This window comes from Diadema antillarum, unplaced genomic scaffold (assembly GCF_040938485.1).
Source record: "Diadema antillarum isolate AM-2024a unplaced genomic scaffold, OU_Dant_1.0 seq00000002_RagTag, whole genome shotgun sequence".
NCBI classification, from domain to species: domain Eukaryota; kingdom Metazoa; phylum Echinodermata; class Echinoidea; order Diadematoida; family Diadematidae; genus Diadema; species Diadema antillarum.
In genome coordinates, this window is record NW_027271124.1 from 737,993 (window position 1) to 759,226 (window position 21,234).

Below are 21,234 nucleotides of genomic sequence, written 5' to 3' on the forward strand. Positions count from 1 at the left end.
TAAAGTTGCTAAATCTTTTCCAGTGTTAGCACTGTGGTTAAGCTTGGCAAAAAAAGAAATTTTCAAGAATAAAATTTCTAGATAACTCAGTGCAAAGGTCAAACCAATTTGACTAGTTGACATTTCTCAAATGTATATCAATCAGAGCATAGACACTATCTGCATACATTTTTCTCAGACAGACAAAAAAAAAAAATACTGAGATTAAATTCTCAGCCACTCATTTAATTTGATTGAATAATTTCTCCTTCAGCAGAAAAGAGTATGATTGAAATATATGGCATTTCATAGCCTAATCATCCACCCCCCCCCCCCCAGATTTTGTGTGGTAATGATGATGTCCTTTCATATTTTTTCACGGTTTGCATTTATTGAGATACGTCGTATTTGTGCCAGTGTCGGAGGGCTTGGATAATCAGCATGTAGTCATTTGTTGAATTATTCCTGTACCCCTGACATTAATCGCCCTTTACCTGCAAATTAGCCCCCCTACCAGTGGCAATGATGACATGGCATTTCAGGTATGCCAGTCTTTCCATAGGGCAGTACATGCAATAGTGTTCTTCAATGAGATGGCAGGGGCTCCACGCCTCTCCTTTCATTGACATAAAACAGACAGGGCGGAAAGGACGTTAAGATGAAGGGAAACAGACATGTCAGCCTTCTTCGGAGGTCTGCACGAAGAAAGACACTCAGTCTTCCAAAGATGTTGAAGTCTTGCCGCACCGTGCAATCAGGTCACAAAAGAAAAGCTCAGACCATGGTTTATGGGATATTAGGAATGTAAGGAGTCTAGATTGATGCATTGTCAGACAGCCTAAGCAGCAGTGGGCACCAATTTTCATCTACCCTTTGTGTGGAGAGAAAATGGTTTGCCAATTTTGTGAGAATTGTGATCACTAATTGTGCCCACATATTCCCTAATTATTTCCTCTGCCTCCGCCTTGATTCATGATTTGTTGAAAGGTTGCATTGTTGAAGAAAATAGCTAGTGGGGAGTGAATGAGAAAATGTAAAATTGGGGAACACTAGCCTGAATGAAAGATGTAAGATTGGTGAATTGCATGGCTGAATGAGAAATGTAAAATTAGTACAAGGACTAAAAGGGACAAAAATGAGAAAGGAGTAGAAATGGCAGACATTTGCATTGATTTGATGCATGAGGTTCGATATATTCTCATTATGTGCTAAAGCGCTACCCCTATATTTCAGCCGGTGGAAATGCACAAAATTAAGCGATATAGTAGGGCACGCTACAATTTGCTTGAGGTCATGCAGTTAGCACAGGAAAAACAGTAATGTATTTGGGCCTAATCGTAGGATACAAACAAGACCCTAAGATTGATTGATTCACACTTGGCCCAGTCCGATAATGTGAAGTGAGATTATCGCCAGAAGCGGCACCTTCTAGGCCCCCACCCCCCCCCCCCCACCTCACCCTGCTTACTGCTCCGAGAGCACAGAATAATTACAAGGCAAGACATCTTACCTCATGTTACCGATACTGTGCCAGGGTGTGCTTGTCACTGCAGCAACACTGAAAGGGGAAAGGGGAAATACAAATTGACAAATGGACTTTCCATTTTCTCTTGTATCTGCATGTTCTCCATTCTTTGTTGCATGTTTTATATTCCCAATTTTCTCTCTCTCTCTCTCTCTTTTTCCTTTCCCAACCATCTTGTCATACATTTCCCCATAGAAGCAACTTCTCCCCATAGCTACATCTTTGTAAAAACATGGAGATTCCCTTCAATCTGACTTGCCATTGTATTGATTGCAGACACTCTTCCATAGGAACTCTTGCAAAATTGCAGCTTTTTCTGCTACCAGCAAAAGAGATGCCACTACTGTGTGATCTGTATCATTGTGAGAAGGTTGCCGGTTTGATTTTCCCTGGAATTTTTTTTTCCCCCAGCTACAGACGTATACTTGATCACACACACAAAAAAAGAGAAAACTCACAAGTCCCAAGGCTAGTAATGTCTCATCCAGTATTTCTGTCAGGTTTCTGTTTGATTTCATGTACAGACTGCTCTTTACAAATTAGTCAATGTTAGCCTATTTATTGTGGGCCCATTTGGTGATACTGGCATGAGGATACCCAGCGTTAACCCTAAAAGTGATGCTAGAAATGTCCTAATAGGCATTGGCAAGTTTGTCAAGTTCAAGGCTTCTTTACCTGCATTCAGTGAATGTGTTTTCTGGCACCATCAGACAATGTAATTGAATGCCAAGTACTAAAAAAATAATATTTCGTATGATTGAGGAAACAGTAGGATTTCTTGCAAATCCAACAGACTTGTATATCATCAGCTTACAACTGATGGGTCATCTCATGCTATTCATTACTAACTGTTATTGTCAGTGATAGGGAGGGTCTGTCATCACAGACTAGTAACAGCAGAACACTCCCATACTTGCAATTAATATGTACAGTATGTGTGCATTGTTAGGTTACTGGAGTTCATTTTCAGCTATATTTGGTAATGTTCACAGTGAAGGGGGAGCTAAGTATTAACCAACTTACCACAGATGGGAGTTTCTTGGAACCCCCTCACCATGTCAATGTGGTAGCAACCACCTTCTTATCTACCACAAGGCGTTGCATTTGCCAGACTGCCATCCCCGCTGACTTCTCTTATCAGATTCATGTTCCAGGTTTCACTGACTTTGAAGGAACTCAGCAGTGATAACTAAGGACCCCTACATGAAGATACCAGCTAACAATCAAGTTTTTGAATAACTGATATTCAGGCTTGTCTCTCATGTCTCTCATGTATGTAACTCAGTGCAAGCAAAGTTTTTTTTTTCTGTAACTTTTTGTTTTCTGTCAGAAAAATTCTTGTCTTTTTTTTTGTAATCATGGTTTAGAAATTTTGATATATGTGTGATCGTTTCATTTGGGAAAGTAGTCATTCAACTTCACATTAAGATGATTGTGGTGTATCAAATTGGCGTGACAGAGGAAGGCAAATTATACTGCTTTTCTCGACTGTGATCAAGTTCCGAGATCAAGAAGGCAGCATAGCAAAATGCTGATAGCAAAGTAGAAATTGGAAAGAATGCACAACTGAACACATGTGCCCTCCGTCAATGATGTTGGTGCCGCGGAGATCAGGCATCTCTTTCAGGAGTAGAGTTTCACCTCTGCCACGCCCATTCATCTGGAGGTTAATGATCAACCTAGGAGTTTGCCTGAGGACATCGACAGCCTACTGATCAGTTTTTGTTTCTTGCTCGTTGTTTTTAGCTTGAGTAAAAAAGGATAATATTGATGTACCCTGACTAGATGGTAGCTTCATTACTCACCAAACTTTTTTTTCTTTCTTTCTTCCCCCAATTTCTCCTCCCTCTCTTTCTCCGCATCTCCAGTTACATGCAGCTGGCCGAGGGCCTTCCAACCTACGGCGTTCATTACTACGAAGTAAAGGACAAAGCAGGGATCCCATGGTGGCTTGGGCTGAGTTTCAAGGGAGTGTGCCAATACGACCGAGTGGATCGAGTCACGCCTAGAAAGGTGTGTGTGACTTAAAAACCAGTGCTTGTGACAGTTTTATAGACATCTGTCACTTTGGCATTTGGTTACATAGAAGGAGATAATGAAAATGAGGGGAGAATTGGATGTATTGAGGTTGATACAGTAGGAACCTTTTAAGATTAATGATTAAAATCCAGTAGCATGGGATACCATGGAGTGAGAAGGCTGGATGGACTCAAGATATATTGAAGAATACCCGTAACAAATTGGGTACAGCTCTAACACTAAACTCTGTGTAAGTACACACACAGCCAAAGAATTTTGACTGGAATCGACCGTTACCAATGAGCATACACTTTGATGCACATATTCGCTGACCGGTGCTATTTGTTGATTTTGAATCTACCGTGGGTAGCAAATGCATCAGGCAACCATGAATCCCTGTGGTACCGGGTATTTGATCTAGATGTAAAATTCAACAAAGACAAAAGGTTGTGATTAAGACATGAACATATTCTATATTAAAAAAAACAACAACAACAACACATGCAAAAAATGATACTCTTTGGCTGTAGTGCTATTTATACGAAAGGGAAACCAAGAGAAATGCTGTATTCTCAAATAGAGGAACTGGGCAGGCTGCCAAAGTTAAGGAAGTGATACGTTGTCAGATGGCTAGAATGCACTTGATATTAAAGGCTTGTCTCCGTTTTTCCCTAAGCCTGAGAAATTCGGTAGATTCAGAGAAGCGTCCAAGCCTTATTCCTTCTGGAAGTTTGGGAGTGTTTGGGATCAGCAGGGCAATTCCTGAGCTTCACGTGAGAAGACACTCACACAAACACACAAACAGGCACATACACACATTCTAATACAGTGAGCGGAGATGTCTTTTTCGAGGAGCTCACCGCAGTTTAGGTGGTATGTAGGGTAGGAAGTAAGGCAGGAAGGCCCCTGCTAAGCCCAGCTTGCTGCTCCCAAATCCATTGCAATTCCTTCCCTTCCTCAGCTGGCAACAGAATAATGAAAAAAAAAAAATATATTCATATGGAACCCCCCCCCCTCCTTTATCTAAACTGGAGGAAACTAAACCAAATCTCAGCAAGGTTAGATTGAAGGGAAAAGAATGAGACAAATGAGCATACGTAATAGCCCCCCCCCCCCCCCCCGAAAAAAAGAGGAAAAAATTATTCTATCCCAATTTTCTAACTTCGTTTAAAGTTTCTATAAATGCTAGTGTAATATGAAACTAGTTTCCTTTCTTCATATAAAAGAATGTTAAGACTGATTCTGAGCCTACGGTTTGAATTAGAGGTTTGTTTACATGATATTGTCCTGAAGGACATGCTCTTCACTCCTACTTTTGTTATCTCTTCTGTCTGGTTAAATGTGAACAGTTTTGTTTTTTCTGAGAAACAGAAGATAATTGATAAATCCAACCATCGTGCTGTGTTAGGTTGTAAAGTAAATACAGTTATGTCAAAGACTTTTACAGTCAAAGTCACTTTCATGAAATATTGTTTCAATAGCTCTATTAAGAAACATCAGTTCTTCAGCACTCCTCTTCTCTTTTTTACGATAGTAGTAACCATGTAGAAGTAACCCTTGATCTACTTATCTACTGCAAGTATTGTTGCATGTATTTTATTCGATAAGAGGAGCATGGATGTATGTTATTTACATATTTTACATTACTGCTACAGAGCTGCCAAGTCTCCCTCAATTCTATAGGAGTCCCCCTGGAAACTTAAATATGTCTTCCTGTCTTGACAAGAGAATATGAAAGCCTTCCTGATTTGGGGATGTCATTGCTTATTGCGATGTGTTTAACACGCAGGTATCTCCCTGAATGTCCCGTAGAACCTCACCTGAGTTTGATGTGTGAATTTTGGCAGCCCTGCCTTTATGTTGTAGGGTTCACGCAATGTTTGAATTGAGGAGTATTTAAAGGACAAGTTCACCTTGATACACGCATGAATTGAGAGAATGCAGCAATATTATTAGAACACATCAGTAAAAGTTTAAGGGAAAATCGGACAGTCTGTTCAAAAGTTATGATTTTTGAAGTTTCAGTGCTGCCGTCGCTGGACGAGAAGACTGCTACAGCTTGTGGTGTCGTAGAATGATATAAACAAATATTTGAAATTCAACATATTTTCACTTTTCTCGCATCATATTAAAAGGAGCACTTGACTTGCGTCTTCCAGAAGACAGATGGAACAATATTACCTTTAACCTATGTCAGTGACAAGTCGAGGGAATGTGTACTTTTCTATTAAAAAAAATAAAATTGTGAAATTCTCTTCATATTTTCCTTGACTAACATATTGTTCTACGCATTTGACATCATAAACTGTTGTACATTTCTCATCCAGCAGTGATTGAGCAAAACTTTAAGAATTCATAACTTTTGAATGGATAGTCTGATTCTCCTCAAACTTTTACCGATGTGTCCTACTTAGATATTGCTGCATTCACTCAATCCACATGTGTATGAAGGTGAACTTGCCCTTAAAGGGGAAGTCCGGACGATTATCAGCCGTTTCGTGTGTAAAGAACAATATTTCATGAACCTATTACCCTTTTCCCGACGAGAAAAGACCATCAGATACATTTACTATGATTTTTTTTTTTAAATAAGGTAATTCTTCATGTTCGAATCCGTCGCGAGCTGCCCTTCGTACTATCTGTCCCAGGATGCATTGCGCGTGACGTATCGGGCGCAGTTTCCTCAGCTGAGAGCACCGCGAGCGAAGCCCAGCTACGCATCGATCTCCCATTGCACTGCTGACTGCGGGCGGTATCTGCATGCCTGCATAGGTGTGCCTTGTCGGCGCTACTGCAGGAGACCGTACACCGATTTAGGAGTGCTGTTGCCAAACGCTGTATTCCTTTATTCAAATAATCTTCGTTATATATCTATATAAAATCTTCAAAGATTAATGTAAAATAGTTGCAATGCTATAACATTTTCGTTTAAATTGAAATATGTATGTATTATAATACTGCCGTACTTATTAGTGTCCACCCCATCACTTACAATGCATTAGCTGTTGTCGGGCTGTGCAGGCATACATTTACGTCTGCTGCTGCCAAGTGCTATCACAATCCGCGATCGTTTTTTCGACTTCTGAGTGTGAACAATCTGAAATCAGTCTGTCAATGTCAGAATTATTGCCTCTTTTGTTGTCCGAGACTGTTGAAAAGTGTGTCTGACGGTGATAAAATACGACAGTATACATGTAACTTGAACCGAGGAAGAAACGCCAGCGCCAGCTTGGTACCGCCGCCGCGCCGCGCCGGTAACTACGACCAGCAGCCCAATACACACAGCGTAATCGCGCTGCGTGTTGTAGCATTCAGGATCATGTAAAGGTAGTATCGTGGATAGATATCAATTTAAAATCGAAATATTTCTTCAATTTGAAGACTTACTAGTAAAGTTGAAGTATTGACAACACCCTAACACTTGACACATCGGCATTTTTTTAATGAAGCAATAGATCATGCCGCGTGCATCCGCTGTGTGGTCAGAGACTGTTGAGCGGTACGCTACTACCGCTCGCTTGGCCCGTATCACCGTTGCTCAAGCAGGGCTCCCCCGAGCCAGCTGACGCTCCAAGCAAAAAGCAATGTGAGGATGAAACGTCACGCTGTCACGTGATCTTTCTCGCCGGCGTACAGAAATCGAACGGTTACGATTCAAAATTAGTGATGCTAAAAAATCGATTGTGGCGAGTTGGGAGGGTCTTTTTCAATGAAACTTAGTCATTATGGTCCTTTATTTATGTAGATTTTGGTTAATTTTTTTCGAAATCGTCCGGACTTCTCCTTTAAGATGTTATAGTATGTGAATGTGATGTTCAAAGTCTAATAAATCGTTAATCCCTCTCGTTTTTATTTATTTTTTTTCTTTGTATGAATTGCTTTTGTAGATCTTCCAGTGGAGACAACTCCAGAATATCTACTACAGAGACAGGAAGTTCTCCATCGAGGTCACTGACCCGAGAAGGTAATGACAAGACAATGAGTTACTGATTCCTCAATGTCTTACCTCACCCTACCCCCTCCCCCACTCTCCCCTTCGGTCTTGTTTTAGTAGTCACTCCCGTGGATTTGAGTTGAGTAGAGTTGTTGCTCGTTGCCTGTCCAGTGTCTGCTGTTGTCTTGGATGACTGATGGTTCGTGGCATCTGTTGCCGTCATTGTTTGCCTGGCCAATTAAAAAAAAAATGCGAAAGCAACGATTTGCTGTGTCATTCAGCGGACCCTAACAATAGAGCTGTTGCTCCGTATCCCATGTGTTTTGAATCGTAAGTTTATGCATCGCCATGGCGACCCCTCTCTCTCTTGTCTCCTTTGAATGTCCATCACTCCTTTAACCCCACAGTGATCTCATCCGGTGAGAAGTCTGAGCCATTTTTGAACATCTCCAATCTGTGTCACCTCCCATTGTCTCCAGAATATCTTCGAATTTGGAAGAGGAAGTTGTCTACAGGAATCGGTCTAGACGCACCCTCAGAGTAGAGCTGCAATATGAAAAGAAAGAGCAAAACAGTTATTTTTTATGTGGGGGTGGGGGATGGGAGGAGAAAGAAAGGCACGTACAATCGTTATGTAGTGTGCTTTGAAGAGAGGGGGAGGCACTGTACTTTTGCATGTTTGTGCTTGGAAGGGTAAGGGTATCTGTTGGTGGTCAAATTTCTCTGAATCAATCATTTTTAAGTGTGTTCAAGAAGGATCTCATGCGAGATCACTCGCCTTCCAAAACTAGAGTGACAGCAATGCCTAACCTCAAATTTGAGGCCTATCCTAAGCCATTCCGCCCACTAGTCATGTGGTAACACAGTATCTCTGCTTGGATAGAAATGCATTACCTGCCAAGCCTCTCTCCCTTTTTACCAAGACACTTGTGTTTCTAGACACAAGTGTGCAGTATGTGTATTTTGATAAAGCATCATGTATTAGAGAACCCATTGTTCCCTGGTATTAGATACAATGTAGAATAAGTCTGTCATTGCTGCTTGAATGTGTACATATGTGTGTGTTTATGACAGCCTGAAACAGACAGAACGTCAACGTGGACCGTGTTGCGGGTTTTCACAACAGAATTTTAATCAAATCCATGGTTTACATTGAGTCCATGAGCTAAAACAAATGCGAAATAGGTGTCCTATTCACATGTGAGTATCATACCGCATTCAGAATTGGCTGTTGCCAATGTACGCGATGTGTGACATGCTTTTGCACAGTGGAAATTTACATAATCCATGGACAGGATTTAAATGTCCTGTGTGAATTCCGGCCATTGTGATACATTGAGCTCTCAAGAGAAAATAATGGCTAAACCTAGCACTGCACCTTGCATAGACAGCTGTCTGGTGCAAGGCACAGTGATAATCACGTTATCACTTCATAGGTAGAGAGCAGAGGGTTATTTCTCTTCTATACCTTCTCTTTGGTCAGCCAAGGAGTGCTATGACCACTAACCTTGTTCTCATTTGCCCTGCTCTGAGCCTAGTGGATACACATCCTGTGTACTCAATCCCTTCCTTACGACAAACTTGCCCTGTCATGCCAGGGATAGAGAAAAAAGAAAGAAAGAAGCAAGACGATTGAGCTTATTGGCCTATTAAATTTCTGCAACTCATATGTTGACATGGCCCCTAGGACATTTGGAGCAAAGCCTGGTGAAGGTTGCAGGAGCATGTTTTGATTATATTTGATCAACTATGAACGCTTGAGGTTTTGATGCAATGCCCTAAATGTGATGATCAAGAAGTCCAACTAATACATCGGCTGGATGTTTTGCCATTTGGGCACAGCCATATACAGCACAAGTCAGTAACAAATTTTTCCAATATTAAAAAAGTAATGAGAATCAAAAGTGCAAATCTAAACTCTTTGTAGAACAATAGAAATTGAAAGAAATTCTTCAAACAGGGAAAAACTGAGTGTATAATTTTGAATTAATTTCAACATAGCTTTTGCAGGAGCAGTATAAAGCCCTTAGAAAATATAAGGAAAAGGATTTGTCAGCACACTGAGACTTAAACAAGATCAACAAAAGTAAATTAAACTTTGTTATTGCTTTGCTCATAATATCATGTTGGACTGATGAAACGTTCTCATTGTTTGTTCTACCTCAAGGCAAGTATGAATAACAGGATATTTATGCAAAAAGACGTCCTAGATGTGGTGAACTCTTTTCCGAGCATTCATCTGCACAAGGAAATTCTTAATCAGTGGATATTTGTCACATGAAATACAGCAGTTTCTAATTGGACCAGGAAGGGCCATAGTGTAGGGAAGGACACGATTCTATTAGTTTTAACGAGCTGTACAGTTCTCCTAGAAAAATAATCGCCCGATTCAATGCCATTTGAAGGCTGCATTGTCACACATTTTCCGGCAAAGATGCTTACATGTATGTGGGGCGAAGGGTGCATTCCCGCTTGCACGAACATCTGCTGTCAGGCCAGACGTGATGCAAGACGATCGTTCCCCTCAGAATAATGTATCCCCTGGCAACCCACTAGCCTCTTACATTTTGTCAGCTGTGTGGCTGATGTGGAGACACTGTAGGCTGGAAATGATTGCCTTGGATATGCTACCTGCTATGCATCTGCAGCTTATATAAGGTCCTCTAATTCTAATGTGGCTGTATTTCATACATTCTTTAACAAGCTGTCTCTCAACATCTCTCTCCCTCTCACTCTCCTTTTTTTCCATTCTCCATCTTTCTTTCTCTCTCCTCTCTCTCAGTATCTCTCCGTATCTCTCTGCATCACTCTTTCTCCGTCTCAGTATTTACCACAAGAAGATGTGAAACCGCTCGATGTATAGACCTGTGCAGGGTGTTAATATTCTGTTTATACCAGAAAAGATATTTTGTTTTTATCACTTCTTGTTCTGATATGAAAGGGAAACATCAAGCTAGTTTGTAGAATGACTGTGGGGATTTCCAGAGGAGGATTTTTGTCTTCTTTTGTAACTGTTGTTTGTTCTAGTCTTTTGTTTGTTTGGTTTTTTTTTTCAAACTGTGAGACTCGTTTTTTATCCAAAATATGCAGTTTCCTTCTTGATAGACAAATACTTTGTGTTATTTGTAATACTGTAAAAGTAGACATTTTCGTGCAAGTAATTCTTCGCGATTGGCTGGGTAAGATGAATTTCAAGTGTTTTCAATTTCATGGACGGTCACAACATTTGAGCATTTGAACTGTTGAAGGTTTCAGCAACATTTACTACAGTAGAAAATAACAGGTCCTCCATACGGCAGCAATTTCGCTCATGCTTTAGGAACTTGCTAGCAATTAAATGTGAAGAAAACTACAAATAACAAAGCACTTGTACTCCTTCAATATACATGTATTAACTACCTTGAAATCAAAGCTGTAAAATCAATATGACATAAAACAAGCAAAATATTTGTGCACTTTACTTTACTTTACTTTACTTGCACAAGATATGCAAAAATGTCCAATTTTACAGTTATGTTGCTCTTTTGATTGGGTGTGCCAGAGTGCTTTCTCAATATGTAGCACATGATGGTGCTTTAGCTGAGCGGGCATTCAGAAACAATAGAGAAATGTTGTATTGTCTTGCCTATCCCACTGGAAGGCTTGGTGCAGCTACATGTTCAGCAGTCATTGACCTCAGGTTTCCAAGCCCATTTTGTAAGTGAAAGACAGGATGTGTGCAAATGCTAGGATGGCTTGAAACAATACTGAAAGTTTTTTCCTGTGCTCTTTTTTTTTTTTTTTTTTTTGCTGTCATGAGATGTTGCTCTTTATGGACTACAAATTAAGAATGATACTTCTGTCAAGCTCCACTAAATTGTTCTGAAGACTAAACAGCAAAGGTTGAACTTGTTACAGTGCATTTGAATGAATGGGGAAAAAGTGAATTTTCATGCATGTGACATTTACATTCCTTTTTTTTTCCCCCATGTGTATTCTTTAGCACACATTGCAATTTAAGCTTTTAGCTTAAGTTGTTTCTTCTTGAGAAACTACTTTCCCCACCCACTTCCTTGTGTGGTGAGCGCATTATGGTGTAGGGAAGTCACTGGGATTTTCCCTATCTTATTGGAGAAATATGCATACATAATGAAGCAATTCATGCGTATTTAGTGCTCATATTAAGAATCAAAACTCCTGATGCTGTAGTGAGTACAGAATTTTCACCTTTGCAATTGATTCTGATGTTTCATCAAGCAATAAGCAATTGTATGCAGTCGTATTGTATCAAATTCAAATTTATTTTCAGTGGCAAACTTCACGGGAGAAACAACATTTGCTCCTGCAACAGTTGCTACAGTCTTATTTTCTCCAAGGACTTACGGTTAGGGTTAGGGTTGTGATAGGGTTTTCAGGTTTAGTATGATGTGCTGATTAGGATTAGGGTTAGGGCTATGTTTGTGAGTAGAATATATGTTTGGTGTAGAGTGCAGATATTTCATGGGAGCATTTGTCGCAGGAGTTAATTGTGATGGAACCCATTTACCCCTCCCCCAAGTACATATTCTTGGTTGACTAAAAGTGATCTTCAGCGACAAAATGCAGCATTGATTGCATGTATTTGCATTTAGATCAACTATGAAAATTTAAGTAATAGGCGTTAGACCAGGTACAAGTCTGGGATAAAAAGGCGTAAAAAGAGAGAGAGAAAAAAAAGAAAGAAAGAAAAGAAACATGCTCGGCAGGTTAGTGACACCAAAGTGGTGGCGAAGTGCATTTTCAATAATTATTCCAACACCTCGCAATACCTTCATAATTCAAGTTGTTTCACCCTCCCAATGCAAGATCCCACATGGCCATCAGTGGTAATTGGTTGCAACAGATGTCCCAGTAACTTACACCTTTATAGCTCCAGGGCCATTTTGCAGTTTGGAATCATTAAACACTGAATGTTCAAGGAAAGCAGGTTGATGGCTCCATGTGACACACCCAGAGCATAGGGTGGGGGTGGGGGGGGGGGGGGGGTGGGAAGAGGGATCAAGTTCTGCAAATGTTCAAAATAGCTTTTATTTTTTTTTTCTTTTAGGTGTAATATTGTGTGAGTTTTACAGAAAATCTTAGTTCGAAAGGTCCATTGATATGAAATGTAAATGATTCATTTATTTTTCTCTTTTCTACCGTACTTCCACACCTACCAGTACATTTCCTGGACCATGGTGCAATGGAAATGAGTGAGATAACATGAAAAGTGTTTATTTCTGTATTCGATATATGTTGAAAAGCTGATGTGAGGTTGGGCCATGTGTATCTATAAACAGGGGACCAAGTGAAATGCAACTCAAGCCATTGCAAGGCGTACAGCTGTAGCTACACATAAATTCTCCATGGATTGGTCGTGAGCCAGCCGTGAGAAGCCAGCCCTATATACGCCACCTTGCATATGTCAAAAGAATTTACAAGTGATCGCAGAATTGTGTGTATTCATCATCATCTCGCTTGCCACACCCCACGCATATTCAGCCCCATGGGCCACTTGGATGTACAAGGGTGCAACAGATTTATCACCTACGTTAATAGGTCTATGTACATAATCACCTGTAGTTTCAAGATCTGTGCAGAGCTGTGAGCTTCAGTTTTAGAGAATGTGTTTTGATTGAGGTACATGTAGATGAGGATGCAATAGTATCCTGTCACTGAGCGCCACCGATTTTGCCGTTATTATTTGGTCGTTGGGGGGGGGGGGGGGGGAATGTAACAGCATACATATATGCAATGTACCAGTCCCTTATGCACTGGATGGCAGTATGGCTTGGAGACTCATGAGTGAAGCAAAACGTGGATGAGAAGTAGATGCATGACCCTCACATGCCGCAGAACATGAGCGCATTTGCAGCAGAGAGGGCCTCCCAGTCGCCCCTTGCTCAGACATCTGCCCCTTGAGAGAGTATGTGTCTGGCATCTGTAATGAGACACTGATAGGTACAAACCGTGTGTAGTTACATGCTCCCTCCCTCCCAGCAGACATGATGGATGCTTTAAAGGGATTGTTTAAAGGGCGATTTGCATTTTAGAAATCTCAGCTGCGTAGTCCTATACATGTACATGTATGTGCTGCTCTTTTTTCCGATAATGCTTGAAAAAAAAAAGCTGTGATAACGATGCTGTTGATATTGCCTACGCCATATGTTGATAGTGAGTGTAATTTTTTTATGAATCAGGACTTCCCGGCAGTTTCACAGGTGGTTAAATTAGCGATCATGGAGTACAGTAATGAACAGAGAAATGCATGCGTGTATGTTGCATTCATGTCGGGATCAGAGTTGATATTCTCGTGTCTTCTTAGATTCACGAAGAGCATCGAACTCGCAAAATTCGTCAAAGTAAAAACCTTGTAAAATATGGGCAGTGTACAGTATTATCAGCAGATGCTTCACCAAAGTGAAAAATATGTGAGTAACTGGATTTACAATCATCAAGTTGACTTATAGAATAAAAATAGATAATTTGTGAAACATTTGCCAGCATTTTAGTATTTGGTACATCATGGATATTTTGATAATGTCAGTATTATTTTCAAAACTTCATATGTTGAACAGTGTCATTATGTATCAGATGACAGAATACAACCCAGCTGCAAAATATATGATGGCATGTAGGCCTATACAGAACATACTCTTCTCCTCTCTTGTTTTTCCCCTCCACTTGTCTCAATCCTTTTAGCCAGATTATCAATAGGTACTTGGCAATGCTTTCATAGTACAATAATGACAATGCTCTAAGGGAGAACACTGCCTTCAAATGTATACTGAAGATGCTACCCTGGGCAAACAAGAACACAATATGTCATTAGAAGCATACAACTGTATATAATTGAGACAGGAGTAACAAGCATGTTAACATCACTCTCTTGAAATAGAGAGAGGAAGAATTCCTCAAGGGTATCATCTAAATGATGAAGCCAGTTGCTGCTAAAGATGTCCACACCCGTAACATTCTGTAACACTGCTTGTACATAAGTTGAAGCTGGGACCTCGCCGTTGGATGCACATGTCGACACGGCATTATTTGAATACCAGTCCACCAATCAAAGTCTTTCTTGCCAAGTACGTCCTCCACATTATTTTATTACAGACATTGCATTTCATGAGTGCTAAGTAGTTTAGAATGCTTTCTTTTGAATGTGCAGGTAATGGCATGACGTTGTAAGGCATAGCCACTGCACACGTCTACCTTCACTTTTCCACCTTCACTTTAGTACCACTACCAGTAACCCTCAAGTGCATAATAAACACAGGTACCCACTTCGGATTTTAATGACTCTCCAACATTAAGAAAACCAACTCTGACTTGTAACTGATGGTTCTGCAGTAGGTCTAGCTAATGCATGAAGTGGCGTTCTTGTTTTTTACTGGAATAAGTTGGGAGCTGTTATTGTTTCATAATGGGATGATTTTATTCCTGTGATTATAGCAAGCATAGAGATATGCTGTTAGAATAACATCTCATAGGGAAATATTGCGACTTGACAGGGGAAAAAAGCAGGAGAGGAATAGAGGGTAAAAAAGAGGAGAAAAAAAGAAATGCAAGCTTTGAACAGCCAAGCTAGAGGTGGATGTGGATACGAAGGTGGATTGATACACTGTACATGAATTATGTGCCACTGCACATTATTGTGTGTGTGTGTGTGTGTGTGTGTGTGTGTGTGTGTGTGAGGTGTCTCCTGGTGCATGGATGCCCGCTGCATTGCTCGTACAGTAGGTGACAGACGGACCACAGCCGGCCGCAGCACGCTTTGACAGGTGCTGATTCATGCAGGAGGGATGCACTCCGATGGCCAGGAGAGAACGAGTTGTGCCATTTGATGTGATATTTCTCGATTGTAATGTGACATTGACAGCGAACCTCCCATAAGTAGGTGAGATTTACGGCGTGCTTCCACCGGATACCTTGCTGACTCTCTCTCTCGCGACTCTCTATTTGTGTAGGATGGCAGTACAACCCATCCTCCCACCATCCGTGGGAAAAAAGCACTTAATGAATGGTTCTTTGATATTCAATCTCCCTCTCATATTTCCTCTTACTAACCCCCCTTAATGCAACAGTGTTTTGATTGGTATTGTTTTAATGTTAATTGATGACATTAGCATACAATGCCGTAATGGCGTTGGTGTACGTTGACAACCTACCATATGTAGGTAGGCTGATGAGTTGTTGTATCCATGGGGCGGTGCTTGCAGTGGTTCGAGGTGGATTTTGTGTCTAGAATGAATGCTGCTGCATATTCATACGTTAATACTCAGTACACCTGTAATATTCTTTTTGTGTCATGAGCTTGACAAGTCCTGTTTTGATATGTGAATATATTTTGCATAATCCAAGTATGGATACCCCACTTTTACTCCTTTACGATTACAGTACCTGTTGAAGCCCTTTATAGTATTGACCGATTCTGTGACGCGCTATGTGTATTTTTGGCATGGGCAGTGCCATAGTGGGTGTATCAGCCGACCCCCCCTCCGCACTCCCCACCCCTCTCCCTACATTAGCACGCGCGCAGAATGAAAAACTGCTTTAGCCAATGGGCGTCTCGTACTGAGTGCGCGAATGCTTGCTTAGTGCGCGAACCTTTGTTACAAGTGCGTGATAAACATGTTGCCCGGGGTGGGGGAGAGCAGGGGGGGTCGGCTGATACACCCACTATGGCTGCGCCCTGTGCCGTAAAATGTCTGCTGCCCTCAACGAACCCGAATCGGTCAATAAACAGTTGCAGTTGAATGTGAGTTTATGTCAATAGCTCTGTGGCTAACCAAGTGTTGTATAAACTGGCAGTCAACTGCAGCTTGCAATTACATGGGCCTCCCAAAAGATCTGAAATAGTTTTTGCAAGATGAATCCTTTTATTTATATTGTAAAGTGAGTGAAATCAGTGTGTTTACACTGATATGTACATATGTATATGCATGGACTTCAGTTTCCTTGCATTAACCAACAAAGTTTATGCATGAAACTCACTGTGAGTCTGTTGTTGCTCCCTTGTGTATCTTTCTTTTCGTGTCTTGACTTTGATGTCCGTGTGCAACCTGACACTAAACCCAAACACCGAACACCAAACACCGACACCCAACTCTCTCATGTCGCTGTGTACGATGGTATAGAGTGGTACATACACTAAGCAGCTTCAACCTCTACCGAGATGCGTTAGAGGAGCCGGAGGAGTGTTGCGACGACCTCTCTGACGCAATCTCTGACCCCACCACACAGTAAGTCACATGACCATCACGCTGCTCAAGATCCTCACACACATTGACAGCCACATGCTTTTCTCCAATTTTTCTCTTGCTACATCAGGAGAATATTCCCAAGATTCAGTGAAAGCAGGGGGGGGGGGAGAGGAGAAATAGAACAGATCTGTAAAAACTTCAGTAAACTCAGTACCATTGGAACGGTGTGCCTTATTTCATCTAAGATGTCATTCAGTTGGCACCGATACAGAATCTTCCAGGTCAAATGATTGTAGGGTTGTTGACAAAATTCATGTTATGTTTGATTGTCAGAACTTTTCAATTTTGTATCATATATATTAAAAAAAAAATATGCTATTATTTTGCATGACTGTTGAGGGTATGTACATGTCAGGAGTATTATGTTGTTGCTTGCTTGAACCACCATGAAAAGGTAGAAAATACCAAGTATACCACCTTCAAAATTCCTAATATGAATTCCTAATATGAATTCCTGTGTGAGCAACATCATTTCGTGGGACCAAAGGGCTAGTTGGGAGGTGAACAATGGGCACTTGTGTGAAACTTTACTCAAATCGTCTTTCAGCTTTCATGGCAGAAGTCATTTGCTGATCTGATACTTTTGCTCATCTTGTGATCCAGTTATTTAAAGCACTCCTCTTTGAAGTGAATTACATGTATTTCTACATTTTTTACTGAGCATGATTGCCTCCAATAGAGGCAAGTGTATTTATGATTTTTTTTTTTTAATCCATTAAGGAAATATGAGATTGGATATAAAGTAGTCATGGCACGTGTAGCAGCCATAATATCACCACTCCATATTACCTTTTTTTAACGTTATTTTATTTCATTATACCTGTAGCCCTTTGTGGAACAAGCAGATACATTGTACATTGTATACAGCAATTATGTTTGTGTGCATCAATGTGTGCATGTCTACAGCAAGTATGCAATTTTGTTTGTAGCGTTATTTTTGTTCGTCAGTGTATGAGAAAAAAAAATTAGGTCCAGGTGCATTAGCAGAATGATACATACTTATCCCACTTGTGTACTCGTATGTGTGATTATTGTTTACATTTGATGTGTGCATTGACTTGTCTAATATAACTGTATCTGCATGGTTGATGGAACATGCCCTGAAGTACTTTTTGTCCGTTGACACGTTGATGTGTTTGTAACAGATCGTAATTTTAAGATATGAACTTTGTTGATGCAGATTCTAAATACTTTTTGGGTAGTTTGCTGTGGATTTCAGTTCTGTGCAATTTAAAGTTTCCATTCAGAATAGAAATGTTGGCATGGATTAACTGAAAAGTATAATAGCTTCCATGAAGCTTTGCACACATAACAATTGGCTCACATTGAGGATAGCCTGGGAAAAGTTACAGTAAGACAACACTGATTGATTACAGATGATTGAATGTTGTAATTCAATCGAAGGAGTGATTGCCAGATCACTTTCAACAAGCCTACTTGGTCCAGTATTTCACTCATTATATGATGAATGAGAATTGCAGTGAGGGCCTGGTCGGCGTATCATAAAACCATCCATTAGATTGATTGCCTTTTTGGAATTAAAAGAAAATATTGAAATTAGAAGGAAAAACGAAACAAATGCTGGCATGCACCACACACCAGCGTGTGCATTGATTAGTTGGCATACAGTACTTGAAGAGACGCATCTGTGACATGCAGTGTGTGTTTGTGTATATGATAAGACTGTTCAAGCTTCTCACCGCTTGGTATGACTCATGAATCAACACATCATAAATATAGCTGAAATGTTGGCCGGATATGGACCCTCGACAGTCAACATGATGCCAAAAACAACTTTTGAGTCTTTGTGTCTGATGGTACAGTACCGTATTGTTCAAAATATGGATAAAGTTAACAGAAAACAGCGTGGTTTACAAACAAACAGCCCATGCACAGCATTACATGCCAACCAGTTGTTGTTAGTCATACTCAAAATATTTGACTAAACCAAAACAAAAACAGAAACCAGAAACCCAAGGATACACACAAACACTCACAAAAGAGGGATGAAATATCATTGGCCAGTTAATGCATCATATGAATTCAGAGGAATTTTTTAGAAGAAGGCCAAATTATCAAGACTTCCAGACTGGTTCTGTTGTGACAGAGGAAGCTATCAGGCTTAGTTTAGGCTGTTTCAAGGATTCAGCTGAGAATTATAGTTTTTCTATTTATGCCGGGAGATTTACATACTGCACAACAGGCAAAGAAACTTCTGTTGAAGTACTATTGTATGTGTGATGGACAGCAATTATGGCAGTCTCATGAGCTATGATGTGTGCAGCTGGTATGGACAGCTAGTTAATTGACATTGAATTGATCATATTCTCATGGCTGTCCCCCTCCCCTTTCCTCTCTGATAGAGTGTCGGTCAGCAGACGGACATTTGGCGTAAGCAACGCCACCGTCCACGCCTGGTACGGCCATCCTACCCTGATTCGATCCATGTGGACCATGGCGGTCAACCAACACCAGTTCTACCTTGACCGCAAGCACAACAAGGTTAGTGCAGAGATCACTGGGCAGAGATACACACACTGAAGTCATACAATTTGATTTACAACTCAATTTCTGCTAGGAGCAGCTGTATAATTTTGTGTGCATTACTTCTTTTTTTTTTTAAAGAAACTGGGCCAGGCTTAATTTTGTGCACAATGATGCACTCTGAAATTCCAATGATTCTTATTTCTAGGTTTCTAGGTGATGGCACAATTTTGTTGCATATTGTAGAAAAAAAGTAATAAAAATGAAAAATAAACATCATGCAATTACTTAATTTAATGAAAGACAACAATATACATGTACATATGTGACCCGCGACAACAAAAAGGTCCTAAAGTCGCGCACGGTCAGAGCCGTGAAAATTGAGTTTGAAGTCAGAGCATTAAAATTGGTCAAAACTTACAATTTTTTGATATTGATATATTATTGGAGTCTAACATGTCTTCTATCATCTGTCGAAAGTTTGAAGCAAAATGATCAAAGGAAAGACCAAAAAATAGCGTTTTTCTGAGCCATGTTTTTTGGCGTTTCAACGAAGCAGAAACTGGTTCGAAAATTTGGATTGAGCGCCACCTATAGGTTCCGCCCCAAACAACGACCAGAGTGATCTCATTGGTCAGTTTGCTGCTTGCTGCTAACCGAAGCGTGAAGCTCGCACACTGCCTAGTCGACTGCTGCGTGTGGGCGATGCTCAGCCGCTTCTCACATGCTGGTCACTGATTGGTTGATGAGGAGACCGCCAACGCTGAACGCTGATGTGCTTGAATGAACTCTACGGGGGTTGCTAGGGCTTACCTTCTATTGTCCAGAGGTGAAAACTGACTTGCGTGTCCCTTGATCGCGATTGCGTCAAAAGGAAGACTTTTAGGGTGCTTTTCTCGAAACAGTGATTTTCCAGACGTCTCGACATGCTCTCTTTTTAATAATAAACATTGATATCTCCGCAGCCGATTATTTTTATAAAATGTGTTATATATCAATTTAAAGCAGAAAGATTAGGGAATTATATCATGCAATTTTCAAATAATCGACCTCGCCCGACTGTAGGATCATTTTTTTTGTAGCGGGTCACATATGATATGTCATATATTTTTCCTAATTTATATGATTATTAAAGTCACCCAGAGACAATGGACAAACATCAGGCTGTATACAGCTTATTGTAATATTTTGTAGATGTAGAATTACTGTCTAATACAGTTCATGTAAATCTTTGTGTATGTGTATTTAAACTCTTATTAGATGGTATTTCATGAGAAGGGATACTAAACTATAAAGGTATTCATAATCTACATAATATTTCATATATTATCAGGAGATATACAATTGTAGTTTGTTTGTATAGCAGAATTTTTTATATCTCACCTTCTACAATGACATTGTGATTATACTTAACACAATGCTCTCCAGTTTAAAAGATAAGAGATATCAATGTACTTTTGTTGGGCTATTTTCAGACATGTCTGTGACCCAGTTTAATCCTCATGAGAAATCCTATGCAACAGTCAACAGGATGATATTGAGTTCCAGTGTCTCAGAGGGGATGTGCAGTACTAACAATGGAAAGGAAGTTTATGAAATGTAGTAGGTCAAACCGCTGCTTGTGGCACTGGTGGTGTTGAATTGTTGTCGTTATTGAACATCTTTTATCCATAAAACCATTGTCACCAATATTTATGTGTGGCCAGGAAAATACATACACCAGTAAGCAGCTATTCTAAATATGTTTACAATTACGTAGTACTGTTATTCATGTTTGACTTGTCTGCACCGGTACCTACATTTGGCAGTGTGGCCGTGGGAAAGCTTGGTGCCTCGTAATCATGCATTCACCCCGATCACAATGACCTTGCACGTCACGAGCCATTTTGTGGGCCAGTCTAATGGCCTAGCCACCTGCTGGGGGGCTGAATATGGATCTGAGGGAGACAAAGTTGGGCAAACTTTTAAAAAGTTCCTCGGAAAAAAAAATAGAGCAACATGCACATACAGTACAAACAAGATTGAAACAAATG

At 40.4% G+C, this 21,234-nt stretch overlaps 1 pseudogene; it reads left to right on the forward strand.

Moving 5' to 3' along the window:
- The window catches only part of LOC139724880 (uncharacterized), a 139,857-nt pseudogene that overhangs the window by 100,116 nt on the left and 18,507 nt on the right, over positions 1 to 21,234 (forward strand).